This window comes from Stenella coeruleoalba, assembly GCF_951394435.1.
Source record: "Stenella coeruleoalba genome assembly, chromosome: 11".
Taxonomy (NCBI): Eukaryota; Metazoa; Chordata; class Mammalia; order Artiodactyla; family Delphinidae; genus Stenella; species Stenella coeruleoalba.
The window spans coordinates 96,213,727-96,228,698 of NC_137157.1; the positions used below are offsets into that span (position 1 = coordinate 96,213,727).

Below are 14,972 nucleotides of genomic sequence, written 5' to 3' on the forward strand. Positions count from 1 at the left end.
TGTCCTCAGTGTGTGACACCCTGTTTGTAAATGAACGACTATGTGAATGAAGGAGGAAAGAAGGAATTTTGTCCCCTTGGGCTGGTCAGAGAGGCTTTGACAAATGTAGGTGCTTAATAAGCAGGGGCAGCAAGGTACCCCTCGTGATCACGCCAGCTGGTCCAGACCTCTCCCGTGTGGGGCTGTGTTCTGGAGAAAGTCCTGCTGAGGCAGCCCAGGTAGCCCTGGGGCTCTGGGGACAGGGTAGAGGGCCTGGTGGATAACACTTTTTCCTCAGGTCCACACAACTCACACCTATAGCACTTTCCAGCAATAGAAAGGCCAAGGAGAAAGGCTTCCCATATTATGTAAGGCAGAGCCTGAAACTGGATTGGGAGAGGAAAGTGCGGGGGCTACTGGGGTATATGCCCCTCTTTCTCTTTACTCCTGCCTGCGTGCTTCTCTGTTGTGGGACCAGAAAAAGGCAGGGGGGATGAGAAGGACACAGAAGTCTTCTCCTCATCTTTTATTCATCTATTCAGTGAATATTTATGGGCCGACTATGTGCCTGACAGTGCAATTGAGCCAAGGACGGAGAGCTGAGTAGACTCAGTCCCCAGCCCCAGGGAGCTCACAGCTGGGCAGGGAGACAGACAGGCAAACGGCCCCAGGACAAGGCCACAGCTGCTCTGGCGGGCTCTATGTAGGGATGCTGTGGGGACAGAGGAGATACTCTGAGTGTGGGACTTGGTGCAGTCTGCATGGAGGAGGTGCCATCAGAAAAAGGCCTTGAAGGATGAATAGGAGTTCGACATGTAAAGAAAGGGAGGGGGTGGGGAAGAGAGAGAGTACACTACAAGCCGAGGGAGTAGCAGCTGGCAAGGCGGGAAGTTGGGGACGGGCTCTGTCGGTCTGGGGTAAGGGGCTTGGGCGTCAGGGTGGTGAGAGAGGGGACCGGGGTCGGAGGGAGAAAGTGTGGCCAGAGCACCCGCTACTCCAGGCTGAGAACTTGGGCTTGCTCCCGAGAGTGGCGGGCGGGGGTGCATCTAGGCCTCACCCTGGTGTGCTGGTTATTTTCTGTTTGCCTCCCTCTGGCAACCCTCTCTAACCTGCTCTGACCTTGTACACTGCTTCACCCGGCCTCCTGGACCATCTGTTTGGAGGGCAGGAGGAGACCGACGTTGGGGTATTTATCGTCCGGGATCTCAAATTTCCTTTAAGACTCTCTCCCTCCCCACCCTCTCTCTGCCCTTTTGCTTTGGGTGCGGTTGATCCAGCTCTATAATTCAGCCTCATTGGCCAAAGCCACGATGGATCACCAAAGCCACAGTGATGAGTTTGGGGAGGGATTTGGGCTCCACCCAGGGCCAGTGAGACTTCAGCTGCGGTTTCTGCGGGAGAGGTAGGGGTTCCTCCCTGATGAGCTTGAACCTGGATGCACAAACCCTGGAACCACGCTCTCCATTTGTCATCACATGTGGCCTGAGGAAGACAGCTGCTGAGAAATGGAGAGAATTCAGGTCTTTGAGGTCCCAGGCAGGCTGCCCAGCCTGACCCCTGGACCTTTCAGTTAAGTGAGCTCCTATTTCCTATTTTGTTTTTGTCGCCCCCCCCCCTTTTTTTTTGTCACTTGCAGCTGAGAGAGTCCTACATGAAGCAATGGTCATCGTCAAATTTTGCCTTCCATTCTAGTTCTCTTGGAGATGGTGCCGCAGGTAGAAGGTACCATGGGATTCAGTCAGAACATCACAGCTCTCCACTTAGGCTTCCCCTTCCATCTCGAGCCCGCGTTTGTAAAACAGCACTAACTACACCTGCCTGCTCTGAAGGAAAAGTGAGAAAAGGAAAGGCATGTAGGGTGGTTTTCAAGCTTTAGTTATTGTTGTTAGAGTTTACGGTCCTTGAGGGCAGAAACTGAGGTGGTGTTTTTGTTTGTTTTGTCCGTCCCACAGAGACTGCCACAGTCCCTCAAAGAAACTGGATGTTCTGCGAGCATATACTCCCCATACGGTAGATGAAGGCCAGGAGATCACAGAGATGAAGCGTGAAGCCCAGGCAGGCGAAGACTCGGGAACCCGGTGTGCCGACTCAGCTGAGGACAGCAGTGAAGCCTCTGCTCTGAGGTGAGGAAGAGGCACCAGAGGAGGAGTCTGGCTCCAGGACCAGTTCTGTCACTGACCTGATGGGTGACTTGAGGTCACTTCAGCCCCCGGGCCTCAGTTTCCACATCATTCAAATGGGGCCAAGCCTCACCTGCAGGGATCAGCGGGTTCTGTGTTGAAGAGCACACGTGGCCCCCCAGCGCCCTTGCTGCTTGCCGTGTGGAGCCGCGGAGCCACAGGGCGGCCTGGGGAGTGAGAAAGCTGGGGGGCGGGAGGGCCCTCTGCCCCTCCATCCACCTGGGTTCTTTGATTCCTGGGGTGTGAGGGTTTTTTTTTTTTTTTTTTTATGTGGACCGTTTTTAAAGTCGTTATTGAATTTATTACAATATTGCTTCTGTTTTATGTTTTGGTTTTTTTGGCCGTGAGGCATGGGATATTAGCTCCCCGACCAGGGATCAAGCCCACACCCTCTGCACTGGAAGGCAAAGTCTTAACCACTGGACCGCCAGGGAAGTCCCAGGGTGTGAGGTTTTGCAGACAGGCCTGTTCTCCCCAGGATGGGGCAGGAAGCTGAGACACTGAGGGGTTAGAGATTGCTCAAGGCCATGTGGCAGCGTCAGGACTCACGCCCCAGCTGGCCTAGCACAGGCCTCTGCCCGCCTGTCTGGACAGCAGGTGCCCCCCAGGGCTGCCCACGGACAGCTGTGCTCCATAAGTTCCGAGGGGTGGGCTCAGGGCCCTGCCGGCCTGGCCGCTCTGAGGTGGCCTTGCTGTGGCCTGGCTGGTGAGGGCGCTGGAGGCCCAGGTTCCCTGCGGTTTCCTCGGGGTGGTGGTGCAGCCAGCGGTCCTGCGAGAGGTGGGGACTCCGAGGGGAGGCGCAGATGCTGTCTGTTTTGCTGGGCCTGGGCCCTGAGTGGCTCTTCCGGCCATTGTGCTCTGGGTCATGAACAGAGACCAGGATGCCTCTGTAGCCTTTGTAGTGGACGCAACACCCTGTACTTCCCGGCATGGCAAGGAGGCCCTTGAGTGTGGTCACTTACGGGAGGCCTCCCAGACCTGCCTTCCTCCCCTTCCCCTGGACTCCATCCTCCCCCAGAGGACGTGACCCTCTTCGTGGTGGAGGCCTCTGGCCACTCAGCTCTCCCCATGACGGGCAGCCGTGCGCCCAGATGTCCTTGGGTCCCGGCCACACAACAGATCAACAGCACAGTGAAAATTTTCTGACTTAAGGGCTTTACACACTAATCTTGTGAACAGTTCCACGAAATTGTCGCTGTAGTTACCACTCCTTCCCATTAAAATGAAGGAACCTGAGGCTTAGAGGGGTCCAGTAACCCCCCCAGGACACAGCAGCAGTGAGTGACAGAGCCAGGTCTCAGACCTCACGTGTCTGAGGCTGGAGCCTGTGTTCGTATCCGCCCGCCATTCTGCCCTCTAGTTAAGCCTAGTACTTTGTGTTTTAGAGGTGGGTAAGGATGAAACAGAGCCACTCATTCATAATTCATTTTTTTAAATAATAAACTTTTAATTTTAGAACAATTTTAGATTCACAGAATTACTGCACAGACGTAGTACAGAGAATTCCCGTACACCCAACGCCCAGTCTCCCCTATTATTGATATCTAACATTAATGTGGTACACATGTCACTATTAATGAACCAATATCAATACGTTATTATTAAGTGAGGTCCACAGTTTATTCAGAATTCTTTATTTTTCCCCTAATGTTCCTTTTCCATTACAGGATCCCATCCTGGATCCCACGTTACCTTTAGTCATCCTGTCTCCCTGGGCTTCTCTTGGCTGTGACAGTGTTTCAGACTTGCCTTGTTTTTGATGGCCTTGACAATTGGGAGGAATTTTGCAGAATGTTCCTCAATTGGGATTTGTCTGATGTTTTTCTCATGATTGGGCTGGGGTTATGGGTTTTGGGGAGGAAGATCACAGAGGTCAAGTCCCATGTTCATTACATGTCAAGGGTATGTTCTATCACTATGACCTATGATGTTGGTGTTGACCTTGATCCCCTGGCCGAGGCGGTGTTTGTAGCTGTGAAGTTCCTCTTCCTTTCCAGTACTTACAGTACTTGAGTTATGCTTTGGGCACTAGGAGGAGAAGCAGCTGGTGACTCTCCTGGCACTAGGGAGAGGGAGAGAGGGCATAGCAGGGTGATGGCAGGTCTCGTGGAACAGAAAGGGAATTTGCACCTAGCCCGGAGGAGAAGCGGATGGCCTTCCAGGCAGGCTTGTTGCAAGAGAAGAGAGACTAGGTCCAGGATGCGGGCGAGAGCAGCCGCTCAGCCAGGCTCAGCTGTAGGAGGGCGTCTAGGAATTCCCTGGAGAGCCGGGCGAGGGGAGCTTCAGCCCTGGACTCCTGTCTCATTTTCGTGGACTTCATCTCCCAACAAAGGGAGCTGCAATCATCACAGAGACACGCCCACGGAACTGAAAGAAGTCGCTGCTGTTCGTCTGTAAACTCCCCCCTATCTCCCCACTAGACCGCTCTGCCTGAGAGTTCAGGATACGTGCACGTTTCTTATAAATCCTGAAATTATTCTGCGGATCAGCGCCGTTAGATTGCACTATCCTTTGGGGTCGAAAGTGTAAACTTTGCAAGTAAATGTTTAAAATAGACCACAAGTTCCATAACCCTGCTTGGGGCATTTCTTCATTTTATAAAATATATGTACCGGTAATCTCAAAAGATGGAAGTGGCCTGGGCCTTCTTATGTGACCTCAGAGAGACCCTGCATCCTTCAACTTCAGGAGACTGGTGAGGGAAGGGGACTGGGGGGCCAGCTGGACCACGGCAGAGCTGGACTCCGTGGTCAAATCCTGTGTTTACGTGTGTCTGTCTGCTCAGAGCGTGAGCTAAGCGGGTGACACAGAATCTGGATAGTGGATCTGAGAGACTTTGGTCACAATTTTTTTTTTTTTGGCTCCGCCATGTGGCTTGTAGGATCTTATTTCCGCGACCAGGGATTGAACCTGCGCCACGGTAGCGACAGCGCGGAGCCCTAACAATTGGGCCGCCAGGGAATTCCCGAGATGCTTTGGTTTGAAGTGGCATCTGTGGTTTTCAGTGCAGCTCCTAGCATCTGTCACTGTGCCTGGCGTTACACAGTCAGAGAGAAATACCTGTGGAGGTCTGGGGGTCTAGGAGGTGCGTGTTCAATGCAAATACCCCTAGGATAGGAAATGACTTTAGTTGTTGGCAACTAACACTGCAGCGGAGGGCCATCAGCTTCTTGAGAAGAGCAAGGTCCTGTGAGAGTGGGACCCAGGACAGAAGTGTGGAGAAGTGCGGAGGGCAGGGGTTCGAGAGCAGGGGTAGGGGAGACACGGTGGGGGGTGGTGGTGGAAGGGAGGCGCCAAGCGCCTTCACAGGCCTGTGGGAAGCGGCCCTGGTGACATCCTGTTTATAGTCGAGTGACCTCAGATGAGTCACCCCCGGGATTCAGTTTCCCCACTTCTGTGTGACATGGGGAAGGTCAGCCGGTCGGGAGGGGACTCTTTTCCTCATCTTCCCGTCACACACTTGGCGCCACCACCGCGGCCGCCATCGGCTAGCGGAATGCGCCGGGCGCAGGAGCGCACGGGGCTCTGGGCTGAGGGCTTGGGATCCATTACACCTGACTTCACTCTCACAACCCTGGGACACGGGTGCTGTTCCCGCCTTGGCTTTACAGATGGGGAAACTGAGCCTTCCAGAAATTGAATAACACACCCAATGTCACGCGCCAGGGATGCGTGGGTGAAGGGCCTCCACAGCTGGGTCAATCCTGGTCAGGGGTGCGCACACTTTTTCTACAAAAAGTAACTATTTTAGGCTTTGTGGGTGACATCGAGTCTTCTGTCCTCCTCCTACCTCTCTCTCTTTCTTCATCCGTTTAAAAACATACAAGCCAGGGCTTCCCTGGTGGCACAGTGGTTGAGAGTCCGCCTGCCGATGCAGGGGACACGGGTTCGTGCCCCGGTCCGGGAAGATCCCACATGCCGCGGAGCGGCTGGGCCCGTGAGCCATGGCCGCTGAGCCTGCGCGTCAGGAGCCTGTGCTCCGCAACGGGAGAGGCCACAGCAGTGAGAGGCCCGCGTACCGCAAAAAACAAAACAAAACATACAAACCATTTTCAGCTAGTGAGCTGTACACAAACAGGCTGCTGGCTGGATTTGGCCTTGAGGCCATAGTTTACTGACCCCTGTTAACCCGTAAACAGAGACGCAAGTTGCTGCAGAGTGGCGCCTCTTTCCAGCTTTCCGAGGGGATGTCAAATCCACTCAGAGACCCCGGGCCTGAGAGGGTGGCAGGGTTACCTGTCTGGTCCAGGTGGATGCCGGCTTCTCTGAAGATCTACTGGGATGTGGGCACCAGGGTCTCTCTGCCCCTCACACCTGTCCATCCATCTGCCCAGCCTCCCCTCTGCTCCCTGCTCACTGGGGCTGGGCCCCTCTTCCTCCTCAGCACCCAACTCACTTTCTTTTCTCCTGGGGCTTCTGCCCTCGCTTGGGTAAGGCCAGCCGAGAGGATCCACAGATCCATAGATCCACAGCTACTTGTCCCCAAGCCTTTTGCCAGACTGCCTTGGTGGCTGGTGTGGAGTGAGAGGCGCTGAGGCAGAGCGGGGAGAGAAGGCCTGGGGGTGGGGTGCTGCAGCCAGAGGGAGGAATGCCCCAGCCCGGGCAGGAAACTGGGAAACCTCTTTGTTCCTAAGGCGTCTCAGAGTCAAGGAGGTTTGGGAAAGGAAGCTCTGGTGTAAACACAGGCGATGATGTTTGTGTGCAGGGCAGGGGACCAGCCTGTGTGAGCCTGTGCAGAGGCAGCTTGGGAAGCGCTGGGGTCCCTGTTCTGGGCAGCGTAGAAAAGGGTTAAGCCAGGCCCACATGTGGGCTCAAGTCCTGACACCACCATTGACCCACTTTGTGACCTGGTCCGGATCCTCAACCTCTCCTCGTCTATTAAGTGGGAATAGCAATATCCAGCTCAGTAGGTATCCTAAATTTATTTGCAATCCCCCCAATCATTACTCAGAGTACTTTGCAGTCTTTCGAGAGTGTGTGCAGAGCAGTGACAACTGTCAGTTGCTGGACACTCATGTTCCCAGCTGAACAGGGAGTAGCTCAGCCATCTTGCTTCAGCTCAGTCTCTCCTGTTCACAGTCTATTTGGTGCCACGTTTTTCTCACGTTTGTGTTTTCTGTTGGTGATTTCGCTGTTTAAAATGCCCCCCAAGCACAGCGCTGAAGTGCTAAGGTTCCCATGCACAAGAAGGCTGGGACGTGCCTTGTGGAGAAAGTACCTGTGTTACACCAACTTTGTTCAGGCCTGAACTGTAGTGCTGTTGGCCGTGAGGTCAGTGTTAACGAAGCAACAGTTTATATTAAATAAAGTGTCTTTAGGGAATCACCTGGTGGTCCAGTGGTTGGGACTCCAAGCTTCCACTGCAGGGGGCACGGGTTCGATCCCTGGTCGGGGAACTAGGATCTCGCAAGACGTGTGGCGAGACCAAAAAAAAAAAAAGTGTCTTTAAGCAGAAACACACATAAAATAAGCTAACATATTGACTGGATGATGAAAATGTGACCGCTCGTGGGAACCTTGCCCTCCCTGATTCCCCCCCACCCACCCCCGGGAACACTGGTTCAATGTTCTCTAATTCAGTGTCCATAGTGACCTCATAGGACATCACTACCTAGAACGACAAGAATCAACTGTACTCACTCGTTCCATCATCACAACAACTCTTTGGGGCAGAGTCTCATTATCCTCTATATTTTGCTGATGAGGGCATGGCGGCACAGAGAGGTTGCCTAATTTGTCTGAGGTCACACAGGTCTAGGTGGCAGAGTTGGGATCAAAGCCAGGTAGTCCCTTCTGAATTAGGTAAAGCAAGATGCAGGGAACCTCAGGCAGTGCCCGCACATAATGTGTGCTCATCAGGCCTCTGCCATGTGGTACCACTCTGGCCGTGGTGTTGGAGGTCTCTAATGCCCATTCTGCTCTGATTTTCTAGGCTTTGTGATTTCTGCCAGTCCTTGCAAGCCTGCCCAGCACTGTAGGAGTGGGCTAGGTCTGCAGGGTGGGGGGTTATAGCTTCAGGAGTGGAAATTGCGACAGACAGGCTGTGGGTATGGGAGGAAGGATGCTGGGGGGCAAATGTCAAGGGCTCAGGTGGTGTCCCTGAGGAGCCCGGGGGGAAGCCTGCTGTCCCCTCTCATGGTGCCTTCCTCTCTCCCTCCCTCCCTCCTCTCCTCCTTTCCTTCCTCCCTCCTATCCTTCCTTCTTTCCTTCCTCCCTCCCTCGCTCCCTCCCTCCCTTCCTTCCTTCCTTCCTCCCTCCCTCCTCTCCTCCTTTCCTTCCTCCCTCCCATCCTTCCTTCCTTCCTCCCTCCCTCCCTCCCTTCCTTCCTTCCTTCCTTCCTTCTTTCCTCCCTCCCTCCCTCCCTCCCTTCCTTCCTTCCTCCCGCCCTCCCTCCCTCTTCTCCTTCCTTCTTTTATTTTTTTGAATTTTATTTTATTTATTTATTTAAACAGCAGGTTCTTATTAGTTATCTGTTTTATACATATTACTGTATACATGTCAATCCCAATCTCCCAGTTCATCCCACCACCCCCACCCCCCTGCCGCTTTCCCCCCTTGGTGTCCATACATTTGTTCTCTACATGTCTGTCTCTATTTCTGCCCTGCAAACCGGTTCCTCTGTACCATTTTTCTAGGTTCCACATATATGCATTAATATACGATATTTGTTTTTCTCTTTCTGACTTAATTCACTCCGTATGACAGTCTCTAGATCCATCCATGTCTCTACAAGTGACCCAATTTCATTCCTTTTTATGGCTGAGTAATATTCCATTGTATATATGTGCCACATCTTCTTTATCCATTCTTCTGTCGATGGACACTTAGGTTGCTTCCATGTCCTGGCTACTGTAAAGAGAGCTGCAGTGAACATTGTGGTACATGACTCTTTTTGTTGTTGTTGTTTTTTAACATCTTTATTGGAGTATAATTGCTTTACAATGGTGTGTTAGTTTCTGCTTTATAACAAAGTGAATCAGCTATACGTATACATATATCCCCATATCTCCTCCCTCTTGCGTCTCCCTCCCACCCTCCCTATCCCACCCCTCTAGGTGGTCACAAAGCACCGAGATGATCTCCCTGTGCTATGCGGCTGCTTCCCACTAGCTATTGATTTTACGTTTGGTAGTGCATATATGTCCATGCCACTCTCTCACTTCGTCACAGCTTACCCTTCCCCCTCCCCGTGTTCTCAAGTCCATTCTCTAGTAGGTCTGTGTCTTTATTCCTGTGCTGCCCCTAGGTTCTTCAGAAACTTTTTTTTTTAGATTCCATATATCTGTGTTAGCATACGGTATTTGTTTTTGTCTTTCTGACTTACTTCACTGTGTATGACAGACTCTAGGTCCTTCCACCTCACTACAAATAACTCAATTTCGTTTCTTTTTATGGCTGAGTAATATTCCATTGTATATATGTGCCACATCTTCTTCATCCATTCATCTGTCGATGGACTCTTACGTTGCTTCCATGTCCTGGCTATTGTAAATAGAGCTGCAATGAACATTGTGGTACATGACTTTTTTTGAATTATGGTTTTCTCAGGGTATATGCCCAGTAGTGGGACTGCTGGGTCATATGGTAATTCTATTTTTAGTTTTTTAAGGAACCTCCATACTGTTCTCCATAGTGGCTGTATCAACTTACATTCCCACCAACAGTGCAAGAGGGTTCCTTTTCCTCCACACCCTCTCCAGCATTTGTTGGTTGTAGATTTTCTGATGATGCCCATTCTAACTGGTGTGAGGTGATACCTCATTGTAGTTTTGATTTTCATTTCTCTAATAATTAGTGATGTTGAGCAGCTTTTCATGTGCCTCTTGGCCATCTGTATGTCTTCTTTGGAGAAATGTCTATTTAGGTCTTCTGCCCATTTTTGGATTGGGTTGTTTGATTTTTTAATTTGAGCTGCATGAGCTGTTTATATATTTTGGAGATTAATCCTTTGTCTGTTGATTCGTTTGCAAATATTTTCTCCCATTCTGAGGGTTGTCTTTTCGTCTTGTTTGTAGTTTCCTTTGCTTTGCAAAAGCTTTTAAGTCATTGGGTCCCATTTGTTTATTTTTATTTCCATTACTCTAGGAGGTGGATCAAAAAAGATCTTGCTGTCATTTATGTCAAAGAGTGTTCTTCCTATGTTTACCTCTAAGACTTTTATAGTGTCTGGTCTTACATCTAGGTCTCTAATCCATTTTGAGTTTATTTTTGTGTATGGTGTTAGGGAGTATTCTAATTTCATTTTTTACGTGTAGCTGTCCAGTTTTCCCAGCACCACTTATTGAAGAGACTGTCTTTTCTCCATTGTATATCCTTGCCTCCTTTGTCAAAGATTAGTTGACCCTAGGTGCGTGAGTTTATCTCTGGGTTTTCTATCCTGTTCCATTGACCTATATTTCTGGTTTTGTGCCAGTACCATATTGTCTTGATTACTGTAGCTTTGTAGTATAGTCTGAAGTCAGGGAGTCTGATTTCTCCAGCTCCGTTTTTTTCCCTCAAGACTGCTTTAGCTATTCGGGGTCTTTTATGTTGCCATACAAATTTTAAGATTTTTTTGTTCTAGTTCTGTAAAAAATGCCACTGGTAATTTGATAGGGATTGCACTGAATCTGTAGATTGTTTTGGGTAGTATAGTCATTTTCACAATATTGATTCTTCCAGTCCAAGAACATGGTATATTTCCCCATCTGTTTGTATCATCTTTAATTTGTTTCATCAGTGTCTTATAGTTTTTGGCATACAGGTCTTTTGTTTCCCTATGTAGGTTTATTCCTAGGTATTTTATTCTTTTTGTTGCAATGGTAAATGGGATTGTTTCCTTAATTTCTCTTTCTGATTTTTCATCATTAGTGTATAGGAATGCAAGAGATTTCTGTGCATTAATTGTGTATCCTGCAACTTTACCAGATTCATTGATTAGCTCTAGTAGTTTTCTGGTGGCATTTTTAGGACCCTCTATTTATAGTATCATGTCATCTGCAAACAGTGACTGTTTTACTTCTTCTTCTCCAATTTGTATTCCTTTTATTTCTTTTTCTTCTCTGATTGCCGTAGCTAGGACTTCCAAAACTATGTTGAATAATAGTGGTGAGAGTGGACATCCTTATCTTGTTCCTGATCTTAGAGGAAAAGCTTTCAGTTTTTCACCATTGAGAATGATGTTTGCTGTGGGTTTGTCGTATATGACCTTTATTATGTTGAGGTAGGTTCCCTCTATGCCCACTTTCTGGAGAGTGTTTATCATAAATTGGTGTTGAACTTTGTCAAAAACTTTTTCTGCATCTATTGAGATGATCATATGGTTTTTATTCTTCAGTTTTTTAATATGGTATATCACATTGATTGATTTGCGTATATCGAAGAATCCTTGCATTCCTGGGATAAATCCCACTTGATCATTGTGTATGATCCTTTTAATGTGTTGTTGGATTCTGTTTGCTAGTATTTTTGCATCTATATTCATCAGTGATATTGGTCTGTAATTTTCTTTTTTTGTAGTGTCTTTGTCTGGTTTTGGTATCAGGGTGATGGTGGCCTCATAGAATGAGTTTGGGAGTGTTTTTTCCTCTGCAATTTTTTGGAAGAGTTTGAGAAGGATGGGTGTTAGCTCTTCTCTAAATGTTTGATAGAATTCACCTGTGAAGCCATCTGGTCCTGGACTTTTGTTTATTGGAAGATTTTTAATCACAGTTTCAATTTCATTACTTGTGATTGGTCTGTTCATATTTTCTATTTCTTTCTGGTTCAGTCTTGGAAGGTTATACTTTTCCAAGAATTTGTCCATTTCTTCCAGGTTGTCGATTTTATTGGCATAGAGTTGCTTCTAGTAGTCTCTTAGGGTGCTTTGTATTTCTGCTGTGTCCATTGTAACTTCTCCTTTTTCATCTCTAATTTTATTGATATGAGTCCTCTCCCTCTTTTTCTTGATGCGTCCGGCTAAAGGTTTATCAATTTTGTTTATCTTCTCAAAGAACCAGCTTTTAGTTTTATTGAGCTTTGCTACTATTTTCTTTGTTTCTATTTCAGTTGTTTCTGCTCTGATCTTTATGATTTATTTCCTTCTACTAATTTTAGGTTTTGTTTGTTCTTCTTTCTCTAATTGCTTTAGGTGTAAGGTTAGGTTGTTTATTTGAGATTTTCTTGTTTCTTGAGGTAGGCTTGTACTGCTATAAACTTCCCTCTTAGAACTGCTTTTGCTGCCTGCCATAGGTTTTGGATCTTCGTGTTTTCATTGTCATTTGTCTCTAGGTGTTTTTTAATTTCCTCTTTGATCTCTTGGTTATTTAGTAACGTATTGTTTAGCCTCCATGTGTTTGTGTTTTTTACGTTTTTTTCCCTGTAATTGATTTCTAATCTCATAGCGTTGTGATTGGGAAAGAAACTTGATATGATTTCAATTTTCTTAAATTTACCAAGGCTTGATTTGGGACCCAAGATGTGATCAGTTCTGGAGAATGTTCTATGTGCACTTGAGAAGAAAGTGTGATCTGTTGTTTTTGGATGGAATGTCCTATAAATATCAATGAAATCTATCTGGTCTATTGTGTCATTTAAAGCTTGTGTTTTCTTATTAATTTTCTGTCTTGATGATCTGTCCAATGGTGTAAGTGAGTTGTTAAATTCCCCCACTATTATTGTGTTACTGTCGATTTCTTCTTTTATAGCTGTCAGCATTTGCCTTACATAGTGAGGTGCTCCTATGTTGAGTGTATATATCTTTATAATTGTTATATCTTCTTCTTGGATTGATCCCTTGATCATTATGTAGTGTCCTTCCTTGTTTCTTGTAACATTCTTTATTTTAAAGTCTATGTTATCTGATATGAGTATTGCTATTCCAGCTTTCTTTTGGTTTCTATTTGCATGGAATATTTTTTTCCATTCCCTCACTTTCAGTCTGTATGTGTCTCTAGGTCTGAAGTGGGTCTCTTGTAGGCAGCATATATATGGGTCTTGTTTTTGTATCCATTCAGTGATACAAAAGTTGTCTTTTGGTTGGAGCATTTAATCCATTCACGTTTAAGGTAATTATCGATATGTATGTTCCTATTACCATTTTCTTAATTGTTATGGGTTTGTTTTTGTAGGTCCTTTACTTCTCTTGTGTTTCCCACTTAGAGAAGTTCCTTTGGCATTTGCTGTAGAGCTGGTTTGTTGGTGCTGAATTCTCTTAGCTTTTGCTTGTCTGTAAAGCTTTTGATTTCTCCGTTGAACCTCAATAAGATCCTTGCCGAGTAGAGTAATCTTGGTTGTAGGTTCTTCCCTTTCATCAGTTTAAATATATCATGTCACTCCCTTCTGGCTTGTAGAGTTTCTGCTGAGAAATGAGCTGTTAACCTTATGGGAGTTCCCTTGTATGTTATTTGTTGTTTTTCCCTTGTTGCTTTCAGTAATTTTTCTTTGTCTTTAATTTTTGTCAGTTTGATTACTATGTGTCTCAGTGTGTTTTTCCTTGGGTTTATCCTGCCTGGGACTCTCTGCGCTTCCTGGACTTGGGTGGCTATTTCCTTTTTCATGTTAGGGAAGTTTTCGACTAATCTCTGCAGGTATTTTCTCGGGTCCTTTCTCTCTGTCTTCTCCTTCTGGGACCCCTATAAGGTGAATGTTGATGTATTTAATGTTGTCCCAGAGGTCTCTTAGGTTGTCTTCATTTCTTTTCATTCTTTTTTCTTTATTCTGTTCCATGGAAGTGAGTTCCACCATTCTGTCTTCCAGGTCACTTATCTGTTCTTCTGCCTCAGTATTCTGCTATTGATTCCTTCTAGTGTATTTTTCATTTCAGGTATGGTATTGTTCATCTCTGTTTGTTTGTTCTTTATTTCTTCTCGGTGTTTGTTCTTTAATTCTTCTAGGTCTTTGTTAAACATTTCTTGCATCTTCTCAATCTTTGCCTCCATTCTTTTTCCGAGGTCCTGGATCATGTTCACTATCATTATTCTGAATTCTTTTTCTGGAAGGTTGCCCATCTCCACTTCATTTAGTTGTTTTTCTGGGGTTTTATCTTGTTCCTTCATCTGGTACAAAGTCCTCTGCCTTTTTTTTTTTTTTTTTTTCCCCCATACGCGGGCCTCTCACTGTTGTGGCCTCTCCCATTGCAGAGCACAGGCTCCGGATGCGCAGGCTCAGCGGCCATGGCTCACGGGCCCAGCCACTCCGCGGCATGTGGGATCTTCCCGGACTGGGGCACGAACCCGTGTCCCCTGCATCGGCAGGCGGACTCTCAACCACTGTGCCACCAGGGAAGCCCCTCTCTGCCTTTTCATTTTGTCTATCTTTCTGTGAATGTTTTTCCTTCCTTCCTTCCTCTCTCCCTCCCTCCCTCCTCTTCTTCCTTCTTTCTTTCCTTCCTTCCTTCCTCCCTTCTTTCCTCCTCCCTCCCATCCTTCCTTCCTTCCTTCCCTCTCCCTCCTCTCCTTTCTTCCTTCCTTCCTTCCTTCCTTCCTTCCTCCCTCCCTCACTCCCTCCCTCCTTCCCTCCTCTCCTTCCTTCTTTCCTTCCTCCCTTCCTTCCTTTCTTGCTGCTCTACACAGCACATGGGATCATAGTTCTCTGACCAGGAATCGAGCCCATGCCCCCTGCAGTGGAAGCATGGAGTCCTAACCACTGGACTGCCAGTGCAGTCCTAACCACTGGACTGCCACTCTGGGACTCATGACAGGTGATAATAAACCTATTTTCACAACCGGCGGCACAGACACCAACCCATAATCCCAGAGGATGCTGTAGGCGAGGAGGCCTTCTGCCCTGGGGTTGTCAGCTGATGTGTACTGATGGCTTGATTCTGCGTCCTCTGCGTCCACGTCACACACGCTG

General features: G+C 47.6%; 1 protein-coding gene across 6 annotated transcripts in view; it reads left to right on the forward strand.

Annotated features, from left to right (window-relative positions):
- VWF (von Willebrand factor) overlaps nt 1-14,972 on the forward strand; it is a 203,779-nt gene that overhangs the window by 22,627 nt on the left and 166,180 nt on the right. For all 6 annotated transcript variants that reach the window (XM_079936255.1, XM_079936253.1, XM_079936258.1 and 3 more), the window contains one exon: nt 1,932-2,102. The gene's annotated coding sequence lies outside the window, so the exon portion shown is untranslated. The remainder of the gene's footprint in view (nt 1-1,931; nt 2,103-14,972) is intronic.